This window comes from Nerophis ophidion, linkage group LG19 (genome assembly GCF_033978795.1).
Source record: "Nerophis ophidion isolate RoL-2023_Sa linkage group LG19, RoL_Noph_v1.0, whole genome shotgun sequence".
In the NCBI taxonomy this organism is placed as follows: domain Eukaryota; kingdom Metazoa; phylum Chordata; class Actinopteri; order Syngnathiformes; family Syngnathidae; genus Nerophis; species Nerophis ophidion.
The window spans coordinates 28,683,767-28,702,369 of NC_084629.1; positions in this window are offsets into that span (position 1 = coordinate 28,683,767).

Here is an 18,603-nt window from a genome sequence, read left to right on the forward strand (position 1 = left end):
ACAGATGCCTCGTAAATATTAAATCAAAGCAAATAAACTTCCACTTACAGCGACGGCGTAGCCACTTTCCGCACCAAAATTTCTATAGCCAATAAATTTACATTTAAGATTAAACAAAGTATTAGTGTTGTAGTTATTATAGCACAGACAAACTATTTATAGTGGTGACGTGATCACTAGCTTGTGTCTGCTGCTTCCTCGCTTCCCTGCGTCCTGTAAGTTTATTATAGACCATAAATCATGCATCTCCATACATTCGGGAGATGGGGGGGTTTTCATTTTACAAAAGAAAACATTCAAAACAGTTTTATTATTATGAGTTTTAATTTAATAGGAAAAAAATATTTACATAATTAATAAAAAATGTACATATTAAATTGTCTTCATTTTATGAAAAAGCTAATATGATGACAAGATAATTGTAATATTACAAGAAATGTATTAACATATATATGTATTGATATGTACTGTATATTTAATTACATATATATATTATATTATATGTAACAAAATTGTGTATAACAGCTCTCATGTCTCTAACGCTTTTCCCAGGACAACTCGAACTCTCACTTCCTGTAGTCAACATCACTTCCCTACCTCTCCCGGAAGTCCCGCCCCCCAGCCAAAGTCATTGGCTAACACCCCGTAGCCAGCCGCTACATTATACATAGTTAAATGTTATGTTGAAGAGGTTCATTTAGCCTACTGACGTGTATTTATAAATGGTTGATTTATACAGGCTAGTAGGTAAAGTGTTGTACCTGACAACTCTTGATGGTACAATCCATATAACACGTCACAGACGAGGTCACGCTAACATCACGTGACACCTCTGATGAATGCTGCAGAAGCAAGGTAGCCCAAACTTGTCAGCTACAACACTTTACCTTACTAGCCTATAGAAATCAACCATTTATAAATACTTAAATGTTGTTACCCATATACGAAAAAAGAGCAGCACTATTTGAAAGAGTATGTGGGCATACTTTTATTTTGAAGTGTCTCGTATGGTCTGTCGACGGATGTAAGGAAGCTACTTCCGGGTATGGCCAACGAGGTATTTGTCATTTGTTGGTATTTTACTTGGTAAAATGTTTGATCTACATGCTGTGCATGTTATTATTTTTACGTTTGTAACGTGCTTTATTTATTACAGTTTTCACGGTGAATTTGAAGGGAAAGTAAGCCTTCAAATAAATCAGTTCAAGAAAGCCATTGTGTCTGTGCTATTTGGAGGGAGTTGCACTTTCTAACCTCACTAATGCCTTGCATCGTCTATATTAGATGTATAACAACGGGCAACGGGCGGGCGGGCAGGCGTGGCTTTGATAAAATGTTTGTTCGGGTGGATTTTGGGTGGATGACGACTTTAGTGATGCGGTTGCGGATGATATAATTGCCTATCCGTGCATCTCTAGTGTGTATATATATACATGTATGTATGTATATATGTATGTATATATATATGTATGTATGTATATATGTATATATACATGTATGTATGTATATATATATATATATATATATATATATATATATATATATATATATATATATATATATATATACATATACACACAACACATGTATATGTGTGTAGAGAAATAGATAGATAAATAACATGATTTCTTCAGGAGAGTTACCTCTGGAAAATTTACATTCCAGCAGTAGTGTACAGAATTGAGATCGAATTTAAAAAATAAATAATGGGGGTATAAATGGGAACAAAATAGAAAAATATTACAATGAGAATTAAAATAAAAAACAACAACGAGAATAAAAATATAACAGTAAAATAATATAACAAGAGAAACTCGGCAGTAGTGACCATGTTATGTTATTGTTTTGCATCCCCTGTCATCCTAGCACCCCAGCAAACTACCATGTACAACAGAATGCTGGCAACCACATAGTACATCCACAAGAGTTTTTTACAGATGTTGAAGAAGTGCAGCCTCCTCAGGAAGTACAGCCTGCTCTGTCCTTTCCTGTACAAGTGGCCCGTGTTACCAGTTCAGCCACACCCCGAGGTACTTGACTGAGTCCACGGTCTGTACCTCTTAACATTGACATCAGGATATTTTTATAATTATTGAAATAATGAAAGGGTTTCACGGTGGCAGAGGGGTTAGTGCGTCTGCCTCACAATACGAAGGTCCTGAGTAGTCAGGGTTCAATCCCGGGCTCGGGATCTTTCTGTGTGGAGTTTGCATGTTCTCCCCGTGAATGCGTGGGTTCCCTCCGGGTACTCCGGCTTCCTCCCACTTCCAAAGACACGCACCTGGGGATAGGTTGATTGGCAACACTAAATTGGCCCTAGTGTGTGAATGTGTTCTGTCTGTCTGTGTTGGCCCTGTGATGAGATGGCGACTTGTCCAGGGTGTACACTGCCTTCCGCCCGATTGTAGCTGAGATAGGCACCAGCGCCCCCCCCGCCACCCCAAAGGGAATAAGCGGTAGGAAATGGATGGGATGGATGGATGAAATAAGGAAAAATTGTATAATTAAAATAAGATTAAGCTGTAATATCAAAATATATAAAAGTTGTGATGTTATGGAAACAATATGTATTACTTTATGAACATAGTCATTCTGAGGACAACTCTTAGTCTGTCATTTTTTTATTTATGATAAAAAAATAACAATACTTTCGGGTTGTAATCCTACAAGAATTTACTTAACTTGACTTAGAGCTCCTGAGTAAGTGGCAGTGTCCCGTATGATGAGCCAACCAGGTGAACCAGTTTCAGCATCCTCCACGTTGTCTCAAATCACACGCGGTGACGTCACAGTGTGGGGCTTGCCAAGTTGCCGTCTCCATCCTGCAGCCCTCATGGGATCAAACTGGAGGATGGCTTCCATTGCATGGTCTAGGCCATGGGTGGGCAACCCAAATTGTTGAAAGAGCCATATTCGAACAAAAAAAAACCTGTCTGGAGCCGCAACATTGGAAAACAGTAAAACTGAGGCTTCTCAGAGGGTTAAATAACTCTTGGTTTAGAATAGATGTCTGTCTCCAAGCTTCTAATGGATTTATTACCCCAGGTCCCAGACCACGTTTGCTGTGGTCTGGAACAACACTATGAGAAATGCAGCCAATATTGGATACAAATATAAATTAAATACACAGAATACACAAGTAAAGGAAATTAAGCAAACTCAAATATTCCTATGAATGAGGACTACAGCTACACAGCTAGCCTAAATAGCATGTTAGGCTATTACAGTCAATTTACAGTCGTGCAATGACCAAATATGCCTGATTAACACTCCAACAAGTCAATAATGTCAACAAAGCACAGCATAAAACGTTTGGTGGATAAAATGACACAAAAAGAGTGGCATAAAACACGTTCTGTGGCAGCATACATGTAAACAAACTTCGGTTAGTTCAAGGTCCACCGAAATTAGTAGGAGAACACGGCGCTCGCCAAATACTGAGCAACTTATCAGTGAAGCATGTTTAATACAAACAGTGGGATTTGTATCAATTAGGGATGTTTGTGTCATGTTTGTTCTCCGACAGAAACCATATTAAAACATTTTTTTTATTTTTTTATTATTATTTCCATTTTCATACATTTTTGAAAAAGCTCGAGGGAGCCACTAGGGCCCCATGTTGCTGTCCCCCAGTCTAGGCAAAGGACATGGCCAAACTAGCAGGTGCTACCCTGCAATCCAGAGACAGAATGCTCTGGGTTGGCATGTGCAGGCTCTTAGCACTTCATTTGAGACCCGCTGGTGCCACCCGATGTTCTGGATGGGCCTGAGTGACCTTTTGTCAAAGCCATCAATTATTGCACCCAGGATAGAGAGTACTGCAGAGTTGTAGATATAGAGCTTCAGGTTTGGGTTTCAGATGGTGCGATACCGTCAGAGGGGTTTCCAAAGTGACTGAAATGCTGATTCTGTCAAGGTTCTTCTGCAGATAATCTCTGGTTTCAGATCACCATTGTCTGTCACTATTGTCTGATACACAAAACGTTCTAACAAGCTCAACAACACTGCTTAAAAAAAATAAAAAATAAACGGTCTGTCACCGACATGCATTAACTTGGTCTTTGTCCAGCTAACTTGAAGGCCAAACTCCCTGCCTCTTCTATGTATGGTCAATGTGTCTCTCTGCGGGCTGTAGGAAGCGCTGAGCAGGATGCCATCATCAGCATACGCCGGATCAGTCAGATGGAAAATTCCAAAGGACACTCTGTGGATCCGCTCACAGACCCTGGTCAATGGTGCAACTGAAGAGATTGGAGTAGTTATGCAACCCTGGCATACGCCACTGGAGATGGGAAACCACTCGGAATCTGTGCTGTTGACACATTTCTCTGTGTTGCTGTCAAGCATTTTGAACAGGGCAACGATTTTGGGTGGTGCTCCATGGGTCTGAAGGATACTCTAAATTCAAGTGTGGTAGACTGTGTCAAAGGATGCTTTCAGATCTGTGAATGCAATGTAGAGATGGCGATCTTTGCAGAGGTCTTCTCTATTGGCTGGCGAATGGCCAAGATGTGTTCTTTAATGACGCGATTGGCCATGAAGCCAGCCTGCAGGGGACGACAGCTGCTTGCAAGGGCTGGAAGAGCACAAGTAAGCAAGATCCTGGTGAAGAGACAACATGGGATGGAGAGAAGAATAATGCCTGTAACTCTTACTTGGGTCCAGTTGCTGGAGAGCTTTTCCATCGCTCATACCTTGTTAAAGATGTGGATGAGACACTCACTTTACTGTTAAGCTTTCATAGAGCGGCTTCGAAAAGATCTGTTCTGCAGTCGTTGCTAGGAACCTTAACATTTGCAGTATCTATAAATGTGGAGTCAGCAGGTGCGGTAACCATGCTACAGGATGAAGTCCTCTTTGAAGCGCATTGGCCAGTTTGTCAACAGTGGTGATGAGGTTACATCAGTCTTTCGCCTGGGCTGTCTTGATGTGTGGACCATTGCAATCTTGCCGCAGCATAGTGAAGGCCGCCGACTCTAGGACGCCATATATATATATATATATATATATATATATATATATATATATATATATATATATATATATATATATATATATATATACACTAGACTTTCAGTGAAGGCTTCGCGGTGGCAGAGGGATTAGTGCGTCTGCCTCACAATACGAAGGTTCTGCAGTCCTGGGTTCAATCCCAGGCTCAGGATCTTTCTGTGTGGAGTTTGCATGTTCTCCCCATGAATGCGTGTGTTCCCTCCGGGTACTCCGGCTTCCTCCCACTTCCAAAGTTGCCAATCAACCTGGGGATAGGTTGATTGGCAACACTAAATTGGCCCTAGTGTGTGAATGTGAGTGTGAATGTTGTCTATCTGTGTTGGCCCTGCGATGAGTTGGCAACTTGTCCAGGGTGTACCTCGCCTTCCGCCCGATTGTAGCTGAGATAGGCGCCAGCGCCCCCCGCGACCCCATAAGGGAATAAGCGGTAGAAATGGAAGGATGGATGGATGGACTTTCAGTGAATTCTAGCTTTATATATTTATTTTATTATATATATAAATGATAAATGGGTTGTACTTGTATAGCGCTTTTCTACCTTCAAGGTACTCAAAGCGCTTTGACACTACTTCCACATTTACCCATTCACACACACATTCACACACTGATGGAGGGAGCTGCCATGCAAGGCGCCAACCAGCACCCATCAGGAGCAAGGGTGAAGTGTCTTGCTCAGGACACAACGGACGTGACGAGGTTGGCACTAGGTGGGATTTGAACCAGGGCCCCTCGGGTTGCGCACGGCCACTCTTCCACTGCGCCACGCCGTATAAATAAAAGAAATAGTTGAATTTCAGAAGGCACCTATCAAATACACAGTGATAAAAACACAGTTGTTCTACTAACTGTACTGTGCTTGCTGGTTCCTAAAAAAACAACAACAACAACACTTACCTTTCACTATTTGAGTAACGTCACTTCAGAGTTTCCAGAAGATGGCGCCAGTATGTGCTTTGCCCTGCCGTCTCTCACTGTCAGCTTTGTTTGTTTTTGTGTTGTTTGTATCTATTTTTGTCTCTGTCAGCTCACTGCTTGTGTATGACCGCTAAACACTGTTGGATCTTTTCCCCTCTGCCACTGATATGATCAACTTCGACGTTTGTTTTTCGACGTCCCAGTCAGCTTTTTCACCTGGCCGGATTCCTTCCTTCCTTTCCCGCCTTGTGGCTCCGCTCCCCCGCCACCTGTGGGCTGTGTGTCGGGCCCCACCTGGATTAGCTGCGCCCTTGGACGTGCTGGCCCCCGCCAGGTTCGGTCTTGTGAACGCAAGATATTTGACAAACAAAACGTTTATCCTTAAGGATTTCTTCACTTCCCGCGGACTTGACATCCTCTGTGACATCCTCTGTGTGACGGAAACATGAACTTCTGCCTCCGGAGTGTTCCTACTTTAATTCTCCGCGGTCGTCCGGTCGAAAAGGAGGAGGATCAGCAGTTGTTTTTAAAAATGACTTTAAATGCCGTCAGGACCGCCTGCAATCCTCCTTTTCAAGCTTCGAACTGTGCATGTTTGAGCTGGAGGGGGCGTGGCCTCCAGCTGCGGCTAAATTCCGGGAGAAAATTTCTTCCGGGAGAAGCGCTGAATTTCGGGAGTCTCCCGGAAAATCCGGGAGGGTTGGCAAGTATGGTCCTTATTCTCAGCAATTGCCATGTTGCACAGGTGGTTCTTTCGGTGATACTCTATCAGATTGCCTCGGAGGCGAGCCTCAAGGCAGCGATCGATCTGTAATCGATTGCTTTTTTGGGAAGGATCGTAAAGATCCCAGGACATTATGTGCTGACGGTACAACTTTTTTAAGGTCTTCCAGCTAGCTCCTAAAATCTGTGGAAGCGTTTGACTCTTCTCTACTCAGTGACTCTAAGTGTGGTTGAGTCTTGGACTGCTGATGGGCTCGTAGATTTAGCTTAAACTGGGCTACAAGTAGGCATTGGTCTGTGTTGCTATAAACATGGCAGTTTGTGATTAACAATTTCCATCATTGACAATTAAGAATGTGGTCCAGCGCACTTTGGATTTTGACGTCCAGAGAAACTAGGTATCAGCGATACAGAGGATGTGATGGTGGCAGAGAAGGAGAAGGCGATCATCTTCGAAACACAAATTACATTGCGTCTTGTCTTGTCTTGTCCAAAGAGATAAGCGGTAGAAAATGTTTGGATGGATGGATGAAAATAAAACAAGTATTTCATGAAAAAGGGCTTTCAATATAATTGTATGATAGTAAGTATAATTTCAATGAAATAATAGTAGTCCATCCATCCATCCATCTTCTTCCGCTTATCCGAGGTCGGGTCGCGGGGGCAACAGCCTAAGCAGGGAAACCCAGACTTCCCTCTCCCCAGCCACTTCGTGTAGCTCTTCCCGGGGGATCCCGAGGTGTTCCCAGGCCAGCCGGGAGACATAGTCTTCCCAATGTGTCCTGGGTCTTCCCCGTGGCCTCCTACCGGTTGGACGTGCCCTAAACACCTCCCTCGGGAGGCGTTCGGGTGGCATCCTGACCAGATGCCCGAACCACCTCATCTGGCTCCTCTCGATGTGGAGGAGCAGCGGCTTTACTTTGAGTTCCTCCTGGATGGCAGAGCTTCTCACCCTATCTCTAAGGGAGAGCCCCGCCACACGGCGGAGGAAACTCATTTCGGCCGCTTGTACCCGTGATCTTATCCTTTCGGTCATGACCCAAAGGCTCATGACCATAGGTGAGGATGGGAACGTAGTCGACCGGTAAATTGAGAGCTTTGCCTTCCGGCTCAGCTCCTTCTTCACCACAACGGATCGGTACAACGTCCACATTACTGAAGACGCCGCACCGATCCGCCTGTCGATCTCACGATCCACTCTTCCCCCACTCGTGAACAAGACTCCTAGGTACTTGAAGTCTTCCACTTGGGGCAGGGTCTCCTCCCCAACCCGGAAATGGCACTCCACCCTTTTCCGGGAGAGAACCATGGACTCTGATTTGGAGGTGCTGATTCTCATTCCGGCCGCTTCACACTCGGCTGCGAACCGATCCAGTGAGAGCTGAAGATCCCGGCCAGATGAAGCCAACAGGACCACATCGTCTGCAAAAAGCAGAGACCTAATCCCGCGGCTACCAAACCGGAACCCCTCACTGCCTTGACTGCGCCTAGAAATTCTGTCCATAAAAGTTATGAACAGAATGGGTGACAAAGGACAGCCTTGGCGGAGTCCAACCCTCACTGGAAACGTGTCCGACTTACTGCCAGCAATGCGGACCAAGCTCTGACACTGATCGTACAGGGATCGGACTGCCACAATAAGACAGTCCGATACCCCATACTCTCTGAGCACTCTCCACAGGACTTCCCGAGGGACACGGTCGAATGCCTACTCCAAGTCCACAAAGCACATGTAGACTGGTTGGGCAAACTCCCATGCACCCTCAAGAACCCTGCCGAGAGTATAGAGCTGGTCCACAGTTCCACGACCAGGACGAAAACGACACTGTTCCTCCTGGATCCGAGGTTCGACTATCCGGCGTAGCCTCCTCTCCAGTACACCTGAATAAACCCTTACCGGGAAGGCTGAGGAGTGTGATTCCACGATAGTTGGAACACACCCTCCGGTCCCCTTCTTAAAGAGAGGGACTACCACCCCGGTCTGCCAATCCAGAGGTACCGCCCCCGATGTCCACGCGATGCTGCAGAGTCTTGTCAACCAAGACAGCCCCACAGCATCCAGAGCCTTAAGGAACTCCGGGCGGATCTCATCCACCCCTGGGGCCTTGCCACCAAGGAGCTTTTTAACTACCTCAGCAACCTCAGCCCCAGAAATAGGAGAGTCCACCACAGATTCCCCAGGCACTGCTTCCTCATAGGATGACATGTTGGTGGGATTGAGGAGGTCTTCGAAGTATTCCTTCCACCTATCCACAACATCCGCAGTTGAGGTCAGCAGAACACCATCCGCACCATACACGGTGTTGATAGTGTACTGCTTCCCCTTCCTGAGGCGGCGGACGGTGGTCCAGAATCGCTTCGAAGCATCCGGAAGTCATTTTCCATGGCTTCCCCAAACTCTTCCCATGTCCGAGTTTTTGCCTCTGCGACCGCTGAAGCTGCACACCGCTTGGCCTGTCGGTACCTGTCCACTGCCTCTGGAGTCCTATGAGCCAAAAGAACCCGATAGGACTCCTTCTTCAGCTTGACGGCATCCCTGACCGCTGGTGTCCACACCGGGTTCTAGGATTACCGCCACGACAAGCACCAACTACCTTGCGGCCACAGCTCCGATCAGCCGCCTCGACAATAGAGGTGCGAAACATGGTCCACTCGGTCTCAATGTCCAGCACCTCCCTCGTGACATGTTCAAAGTTCCTCCGGAGGTGGGAATTGAAACTTTCTCTGACAGGAGACTGCAGACGTTCCCAGCAGACCCTCACAATGCGTTTGGGCCTGCCAGGTCTGTCCGGCATCCTCCCCCACCATCGCAGCCAACTCACCACCAGGTGGTGATCGGTAGAAAACTCCGCCCCTCTATTCACCCGAGTGTCCAAAACATGAGGCCGCAAATCTGATGACAGAACTACAAAGTCGATCATGGAACTGCGGCCTAGGGTGTCCTGGTGCCAAGTGCACATATGGTCACCCTTATGTTTGAACATGGTGTTTGTTATAGACAAACTGTGACGAGCACAGAAGTCCAATAACAAAACACCACTCGGGTTCAGATCCGGGCGGCCATTCTTCCCAATCACGCCTCTCCAGGTTTCACTGTCGTTACCAACATGAGCGTTGAAGTCCCCCAGCAGAACAAGGGAATCACCCGAGGGAGCACTCTCCAGTACTCCCTCGAGTGTACCCAAAAAGGGTGGGTACTCTGAACTGTTGTTTGGTGCGTAAGCTCAAACAACAGTCAGGACCCGTCCCCCCACCCGAAGGCGGAGGGAGGCTACCCTTTCGCCCACTGGGTTGAACTCCAACGTGCAGGCTTTGAGCCGGGGGGCGACGAGAATTGCCACCCCAGCCCGTCGCCTCTCACTGCCGGCAACGCCAGAGTGAAAGAGAGTCCAGCCCCTTTCAAAAGAAGTGGTTCCAGAGCCCTTGCTGTGCGTCGAAGTGAGTCAGACTACATCCAGCCGGAATTTCTCTACCTCGCGGACTAGCTCAGGCTCCTTTCCCCCCAGTGAGGTGACGTTCCACGTCCCAAGAGCGAGCTTATGTAGCCGAGGATCGGACCGCCAAGTGCCCTGCCTTCGGCTGCCGCCCAGCTCACATTGCACCCGACCTCTATGGCCCCTGCTATGGGTGGTGAGCCCATTGGAGGGGTTACCCACGTTGCCTCTTCGGGCTGTGCCCGGCCGGGCCCCATGGGTACAGGCCCGGCCACCAGGCGCTCGCCATCGTGCCCCACCTCCGGGCCTGGCTCCAGGGGGGGCCCCGGTGACCCGCGTCCGGGCGAGGGAAATCTGGATCCTTTGTTTTTACTTTTCATAGAGGTTTTCGAGCTGCTCTTTGTCTGGTCCCTCACCTAGGACCAGTTTGCCTTGGGAGACCCTACCAGGGGGCTTAAAGCCCCCGGACAACATAGCTCCTAGGATCATTGGGACACGCAAACTCCTCTACCACGGTAAGGTGGCAGCTCAGAGAGGACAAAATAATAGTAGTAGTTGGAATATTCTGAGTTATAAATTTACAATAATTACTTAGTGAAAAAATTCGATATATCAAAAAAAAGGTCATCTTATGGGGAAAAAAAAGAGTATTTTCACAATATAATGTAAAATACTACAAAAAAGTCTCATATGTAAAGTAACAATTCAATAAATGTATTATGACCTTAAAAGCATATTATGACGAAACTTGACTATGTATTTTACTAGAAATAAAGGAAGAGTCAGAATAATTTCAGTAATAAAAGTAAATTCTCGAAATTGTTTGAATAAAAAACATCCTATCCCTTGAACTCCAACACAGAGACGATATAAAAAAATAATCAATGAAATTATCGGTGGTGCACCTCAGGTTACAGTTCCAGGCCCCTTTCTTTTGCTCTACAAAGTTTTGCATAGACAAGCTTTTCACTCAGCACGTGTCCATGCACTAAATTAGTCTGATTTCTCAAATAGTTTGGCTCTAAATAGGCCATGGAAAAACCCTTAATCTGATCGTGTTCTTGATCGTGTTTTTGAAAAGTCGGACAAACACACCTGAATTATGATTAGAAACTAGATCTCTTGAGGGGGTGTGTGCGCCGTAGAGCAGTGGTACCCAACCACCAGGCCGCAGAATAATTTTTTATGAAAAAATAAATAAATAAATAAATAAAATTTATATTTTTTTATTAAATCAACATAAAAAACACAATATACACTTACAAATAGTGCACCAACCACAAAAAACTCCCTGTTTCATGCCAAAAACGTCCCTTTTTCATGACAAAGAAGGAAAAAAAAAGGACACCCCCCCGGGCCGCGGGACAAATTATTAAGCGTTGACCGGTCCGCGGATACAAAAAGGTTAGGGACCACTGCCGTAGAGGACCCTTAGTATCGCGCATCACATGATATACAACCTGGAAGCAGATACCATTCAATAAAAACCTAGCAACAAAGGTAATGAAGAGGATACCTTTTATTTGCTCCACAAGTTAAAATAACAGATCATTTTAAAGTGTATCGATGGTAGAACAAAAGAAACTGAGATTTATTCACAAAGGTAGCTAAGGACTTCCGAACAAAATATAAATAATAATTGAATTATATCGTATTTATATTTCGTTTGTTGATAATGAAGCAGGTATTTTTATTTAAGTGTATACAAACCACTTCCTCCTGCATTCGTGCACACCAAACCAATTGACTTTCTGCACGACTGGCAAGCTTTTGCACAAGAATAGCAATCTTCCTCTGGAACAGTATCAGTCGGGGCACGAACAAAACTCCTTCAATCAATCCGCAGAGCCTTATGAATGAACTCGGAGACGTTCAAAACTTTTATTTCAATGATTTTTGTCAGAAAATTCCTTCCAAAAAATTCTTACGTCGTTTTTTTTCTTTGCGTCGAACCTGCATCTGCCTCAGTAGCCTCTGCTATTTAACACCGACATAGCCTTTAGAGCTGTGGTTCGCAACCTTTTTTCAGTGATGTACCCCCTGTGAACATTTTTTTCATTCAAGTACCCGCTAATCAAAGTAAAGCATTTTTGGTTGAAAAAAAGAGACAAAGTTAAATACAGCACTATGTCATCAGTTTCTGATTTATTAAATTGTATAACACTGCAAAATATTGCTCATTTGTAGTGGTCTTTCTTGAACTATTTGGAAAAAACTATTTAAAATAAATAAAAACTTGTTGAAAAATAAACAAGTGATTCAATTATAAATCAATATTTTTGGAACATGTCCACAAAAAATCTCGCTGTCAACACTGCATTGTTGTATTTTTTTTTTCACAGTTTATGATTATACATTCATATTTTCTTGAAGTATTATTCAATAAATATATCAATAAAGGATTTTTGAATAGTTGCTATTTTTAGAATATTTAAAAAAAATTCTCACGTACCCCCTGGCATACCTTCAAGTACCCCCAGAGGTATGTGTACCCCCATTTGAGAACCACTGCTTTAGAGAGGTAATATGTGCATACTTGCCAACCCTCCCAATTTTCCCGGCAGACTCCCGAATTTCAATGCCCCTACCAAAAATCTCCCGGGGCAACCATTATCCCGCATTTTTACGGATTTCCACCCGGAATACAATATAGGTGGCGCCCCTTAAAGGACTAAACCTGTTGTCATGTCCGCTTTTCCTCCATACAAACAGCGTGCTGGCCAGGTCACATAATGTGCATGGCTTTTACGCACACACACACAAGTGAATGCAAGGCATACTTGATCAACAGCCATACAGGTCACACTGAGAGTGGCCGTATAAACAACTTGAACACTGTTACAAATATGCGCCACACTGTGAACCCACACCAAACAAGAATGACAAACACATTTCGGGAGAACATCCGCACTTTAACACAACAAAAACAATACCCCGGGACGCTACAATATACACCCCACCACACCTCTTGTACCACCAAACCCCACCCCGCCCACCTTAAACCCAATTTCATGCATGGAAACGTAGTGAGTGTGAGATTCTTGCAGACAATTCATGAAAGTGAAAGAAAGCCAAGTGTATCATATCTCATACTTGTCCTGTCAATATTCCTGAATGACACAAACAGCAGATAAAAAAGGAAGGACACACACATTGATGATTTTTTGTTTTTTTTGCCATGCGTGGCCACAAGCAGACATGATTGATTGTAGCGCCGAGTGAAGGACAAGAGCTCGTGGAGCTCGACTGCAAATCAATGACACAGTCCAAAGTGTACCAAGGAACCTCACTCCCATCCCTTGTTTGTCTTGCCATTGCTGAAATTAGGGTGGGGGAAAAAAGACAAAGTGTTCCTTATGAAATCACATATGCAAAAGAAAGGGGGGACTGTGGGGTGGGGGTGGATCCTATAGAGACCAAAGCAGTGGGTGTCATGGACTAATTGAGCAGGGCCTGTGTACTCAGACATCAATAGGTTCCATCAGACTGCACAGAGCTTCTATAATGGCACATCCCGGCCCAATCATAGCGGGGATGGCGCTGATTACACACCTGCACGTATGCGCGCCGCAAAGCGCGTACATCTTAAGCCCGGATTTGAATTAGCATGGCGGCCAAGACGTGATGAAAGGGCGTTTCCCGTGTCGTAGACCCGCAAAAAAACGGAAGAAGAGAACGGGTTAACCTTACACTTTTGTCCAGTGAGGAGAAATTCATATTTCACATGGAGCAATCTGAAATGAATTGGGAAAAGCAAGAGAGGGGAAAATCAATGGTGAAAAAGGGGGGGGAAAGGGGGGCCATCACCAATGCGATTTGCCAAGTGGGGGCCAGCGGTGGCCGTCAAATAAGATGGAGCTAAAGAATTATGATAACGCTGATGAAGTGTGCCCAGGCTTTTGCTGGAAAATTGTTGAGATGCAGGCATAACGACACTAAACGGGCCGCCCATCATCCCCCCGAGGGGGGGAGGGGGGGGGCAATCCAATATCTCTTTTCAAACAATGTTGGTTACAATTGGGTAAAGACACACATTTGTACAATCCAGTGTTTGTGTGTTGTGGGGAGGGTAGCAGTTGGGTGGGGTGGGCAACTAAGTGTGTGGGGGGTGGGGTTGGGGACGTCGACCAGAGCAAAATGAGATTTGCCAGAGACGTACAAGTTTGTTTCAATTAGGGGAAAAGAGCATTGTCTACGATGCTGTGTTTGTTTGTGTTTTGCGGGGTAAATTGTGGGGGTGGTTAGGTGGTAAGATTTCCCACACAAACAGCAACGCAGAAGTTTATTGCAATTAGAGAGAAGAGAGCATTATTATTGGTGCTGTGTTTATGTGGTTTTTTTTTAGGGGGGGGGGGGGGGGGGGGCATCACCAGAGGGATTTGGGGGCCAAATAAACTTCAGCAAGAGAATGAATAATTTTGATGGAAATGTGTTGCAATGCAGCCAAAATTGGGGAACCCCCACCGCTGTGGCAGACAATTGGACACCTGATTTCAACTAAAGACTGGAAACTTTATTTTAATAAGGAAAAAGTCTACAGACCGATAAATGTCTTAAAATGTAATATCGGAATTTATCGTTATCGGTTTCAATAAGTAAAATGTAGGGATGCTCCGAAATGAAAATTTTTGGCCGAAGCCGAATAAAATTTAAAAGCTTGGCCGAAGGCTGAATACTGAATGCCAAATAATGAATGCAGTTTTTCACAATCTTTTTATATTGCATAAAAAGCCTAGAATACATTTTTAGACATGTTTTTTAAATAAAGTAATTTTTTATTGAATATTGACATTTTTTTAATATTCCAGTAGCCTTTGCTTTTCAAAAAAAAGCACAACGTTTTTCATTTATATTAGGCCTTAAAACAAAACATGCGTTCCAAAAAAAAATAAAGTGCATTAAAGTGGATAAAGCCACAACAAATGAATCATTGTCCTTTTGGCAAAAGTCTGCTTAGCCACAGTAGATAAACTAATAATGCAAACAGAAGGCTCAAGTTAGTCTCAATTAAGTGTGTGCTTGTAACCTCATACACTTATATAGGTAGCCGACATAACAGGCTAATAATGTAAACAGAGGCCCCACTAAATCTCAATAAGTGTGTGCTTGTAACCTCATACACTTATACAGGTAGCCTACACAACAGGCTAATAATGTAAACAACACACACACAATGTAAAGAGCACACATCAGAGAAATACCGTCTGCTCGGTATCGTGTAACGGGGCTCAATGTGCGCCATGAGTCTCCGAAAGCCAATGTCCTCCACAACACTTAACGGTTGATCATCCAAAGCCATAAACTCCATTACCTTCTTTGTAATTCCGTTTGCTTTGGCACTGTCAGTCGCAAACTTTTTCGTCCTCTCAAAGACGTCGGCCACGAGGCAGCTCCTCGAGACAGTTCGGCTGAACATTCGTTGCAAACTGCAATACTTTTGTCACTTTCCGACACTTTAAAATATCTCCACACTGCTGACATTTTTCCGGAGGCGGCGGGTTCCAACGTCACCGCGTCACTGCACGTTGGTTGATTGCGTCACCGCGTCAAAAAAATTGCGTCGTTGCGTCACACGCCACTATTCGGCCTTGCATTTAACTCATTCCACCGAAGGCCGAATGTGGCTTTTTTTGCCATATTCGGCCGAATATATTCGGTTACCGATTATTCGGTGCATCCCAAGTAAAATGTATGACTTTTTAAAACGCCGCTGTACGGAATGGTACACGGACAGAGCGCCAATAAACCTTGAAGGCCCAATCACAAAATATATACGGCTTTTCACATACAAAAGTGAATGCAAGGCATACTTGGTCAACAGCCATACAGGTCACACTGAGGGTGGCCGTATAAACAACTTTAACACTGTTACAAATATGCACCACACTGTGAACCCACACCAAACAAGAATGACAAACACATTTCGGGAGAACATCCGCACCATAACACAACATAAACACAACAGAAAAAATACCCAGAAACCCTTGCAGCACTAACTCTTCCAAGACGCTACAATATACACCCCCAGCTACCCCCTCGCTCCAACCTCCTCATGTCCCAAATTCCAAGCTGCTGTTTTGAAGCATGTAAAAAGAAAAATGCACTTTTTGACTTCAATAATAAATATGGCAGTGGCATGTTGGCATGTTTTTCGATAACTTGACTTGATTTATTTTGGAAAAAATTGTTACATTGTTTAATGCATCCAGCAGGGCATCACAACAAAATTAGGCATAATGTGTTAATTTAACGACTGTATATATCGGTGTCAGTTGACATCGGAATCAGTAATTAAAAGTTGGACAATATCGGAATATCGGATACCTCTAAAAAAGACCATTGTCTACAACGTTGTGTTTTAGTGTTGTGATATTGGGTCAAGTCGGGGGGGATTCCGTTAGAAGATGAGCTAGAGAACAAGCGTCCATCATTTTTTGTATGCTGCATTTAATTTACATTTTTACCTATTTAGCCGCCCATAAAGGGGAGAAAGGGGACACCGGGGACGGTGACACCCAGAGATGCAGCTGGGGTCAAGGTTCAGCAGTTAAACTGTCACAGGTGGCGTACTGATTAGAATAAATCTACACTCAATTTGAGGTCAGCGCCGCAACCAGTCTGACCTACTGCTCTACGCCACAGTACAGTGTGTGTGTGTGTGTGTGTGTGTGTGTTTGTATATGCATGTGTGTGTGAGTAAAACAGTATTTTTTGTTTGCGTTTTCAAATTTGATATGCAGTTTGGTAGTTTTTAATGCACAAAAAGGCACAAAATGTGCATAAAATTACAACTTGTATAACCTTGTCTTAATAATACTTTTCTGATATCACAGATATGAGTTAAAGTATTTTTTTGTTATTGAAGTTACACTTCTCATTTGTAATATTGTTTTGTATGACTTGCAAAGTGACGACATTTAAAAAGAAAAAAAAAATCTCACATTATGCTGATATTTTCTGACCATTATTTGAGGTAAAAAAACATGGTTATTTTTTTTTCTACACAAATTTAAGAATTCTACTAAAGTTAAGAATGTATCCTCAAAAAATTGGCATCCTCCAAAAAAATCTAAAATTGAACTTATAGAACTTAAAATTGTCTTTTTTCTGTAAAATTAGTGTTTTCAACTTTGGCTTCATGAAATGTGTACATATATTCTATTTAAATTACAATTTTTTTTATTGTAAAACTAGAAGATTCCAACTTTCTAAGGGATTTTTGCAACCTAATGACATATTTTCTCTTAAAATTACTACTTTTTAACTCGCAAAATTTTCGTAGTATAATTTTTTTTTTTTTTTTACAATTTTCATCATAAAATCGCACCCAGTCTACATGTGCTTTGTGGACTTGGAGAAGGCATTCGACCGTGTCCCTCGGGGAGTCCTGTGGGGAGTGCTCAGAGAGTATTGGGTACCGGACTGTCTTATTGTGGCGGTTCTCTCCCTGTGATCAGTGTCAGAGCTTGGTCCGCATGGCCGGCAGTAAGTCGGACACTTTTCCAGAGAGGGTTGGACTCCGCCAAGGCTGTCCTTTGTCACCGATTCTGTTCATAACTTTTATGGACAGAATTTCTAGGTGCAGTCAAGGCGTTGAGGGAATCCGGTTTGGTGGCTGCAGGATTAGGTCTCTGCTTTTTGCAGATGATGTGGTCCTGATGGTTTCATCTGGCCGGGATCTTCAGCTGTCACTGGATCGGTTCGCAGCCAAGTGCGAAGCGACCGGAATGAGAATCAGTACCTCCAAGTCCGAATCCATGGTTCTCGCCCGGAAAAAGGTGAAGTGCCATCTCCGGGTTGGGGAGGAGATCTTGCCCCAAGTGGAGGAGTTCAAGTACCTAGGAGTTTTGTTCACGAGTGAGGGAAGAGTGGATCGTGAGATCGACAGGCGGATCGGTGCGGCGTCTTCAGTAATGCGAACGTTGTACCGATCCGTTGTGGTGAAGAAGGAGCTGAGCCGGAAGGCAAAGCTCTCAATTTACTGGTCGATCTACGTTCCCATCCTCACCTATTGTCATGAGCTTTGGGTCATAACCGAAAGGATAAGATCACGGGTACAAGCGGCCGAAATTAGTTTCTTCCGCCGGGTGGCGGGGCACTCCCTTAGAGATAGGGTGAGAAGCTCTGTCATCCGGGAGGAGCTCAAAGTAAAGCCGCTGCTCCTCCACATCGAGAGGAGCCAGATGAGGTGGTTCGAGCATCTGGTCAGGATGCCACTTGAACGCCTCCCTAGGGAGGTGTTTAGGGCACGTCCAACCAGTAGGAGGCCACGGGGAAGACCCAGGACACGTTGGGAAGATTATGTCTCCCGGCTGGCTTGGGAACGCCTCGGGATCCCCCGGGAAGAGCTGGGGAGAGGGAAGTCTGGGCTTCCCTGCTTAGGTTGCTGCCCCCGCGACCCGAGCTCAGATAAGCGGATGAAGATGGATGGATGGATCATAAAATCGCAATGTTTTTTTCTTGTTCAATGTTTTCTTTTCTCAACATTGTGACATATACTTAGAAAAGGACCCATGTT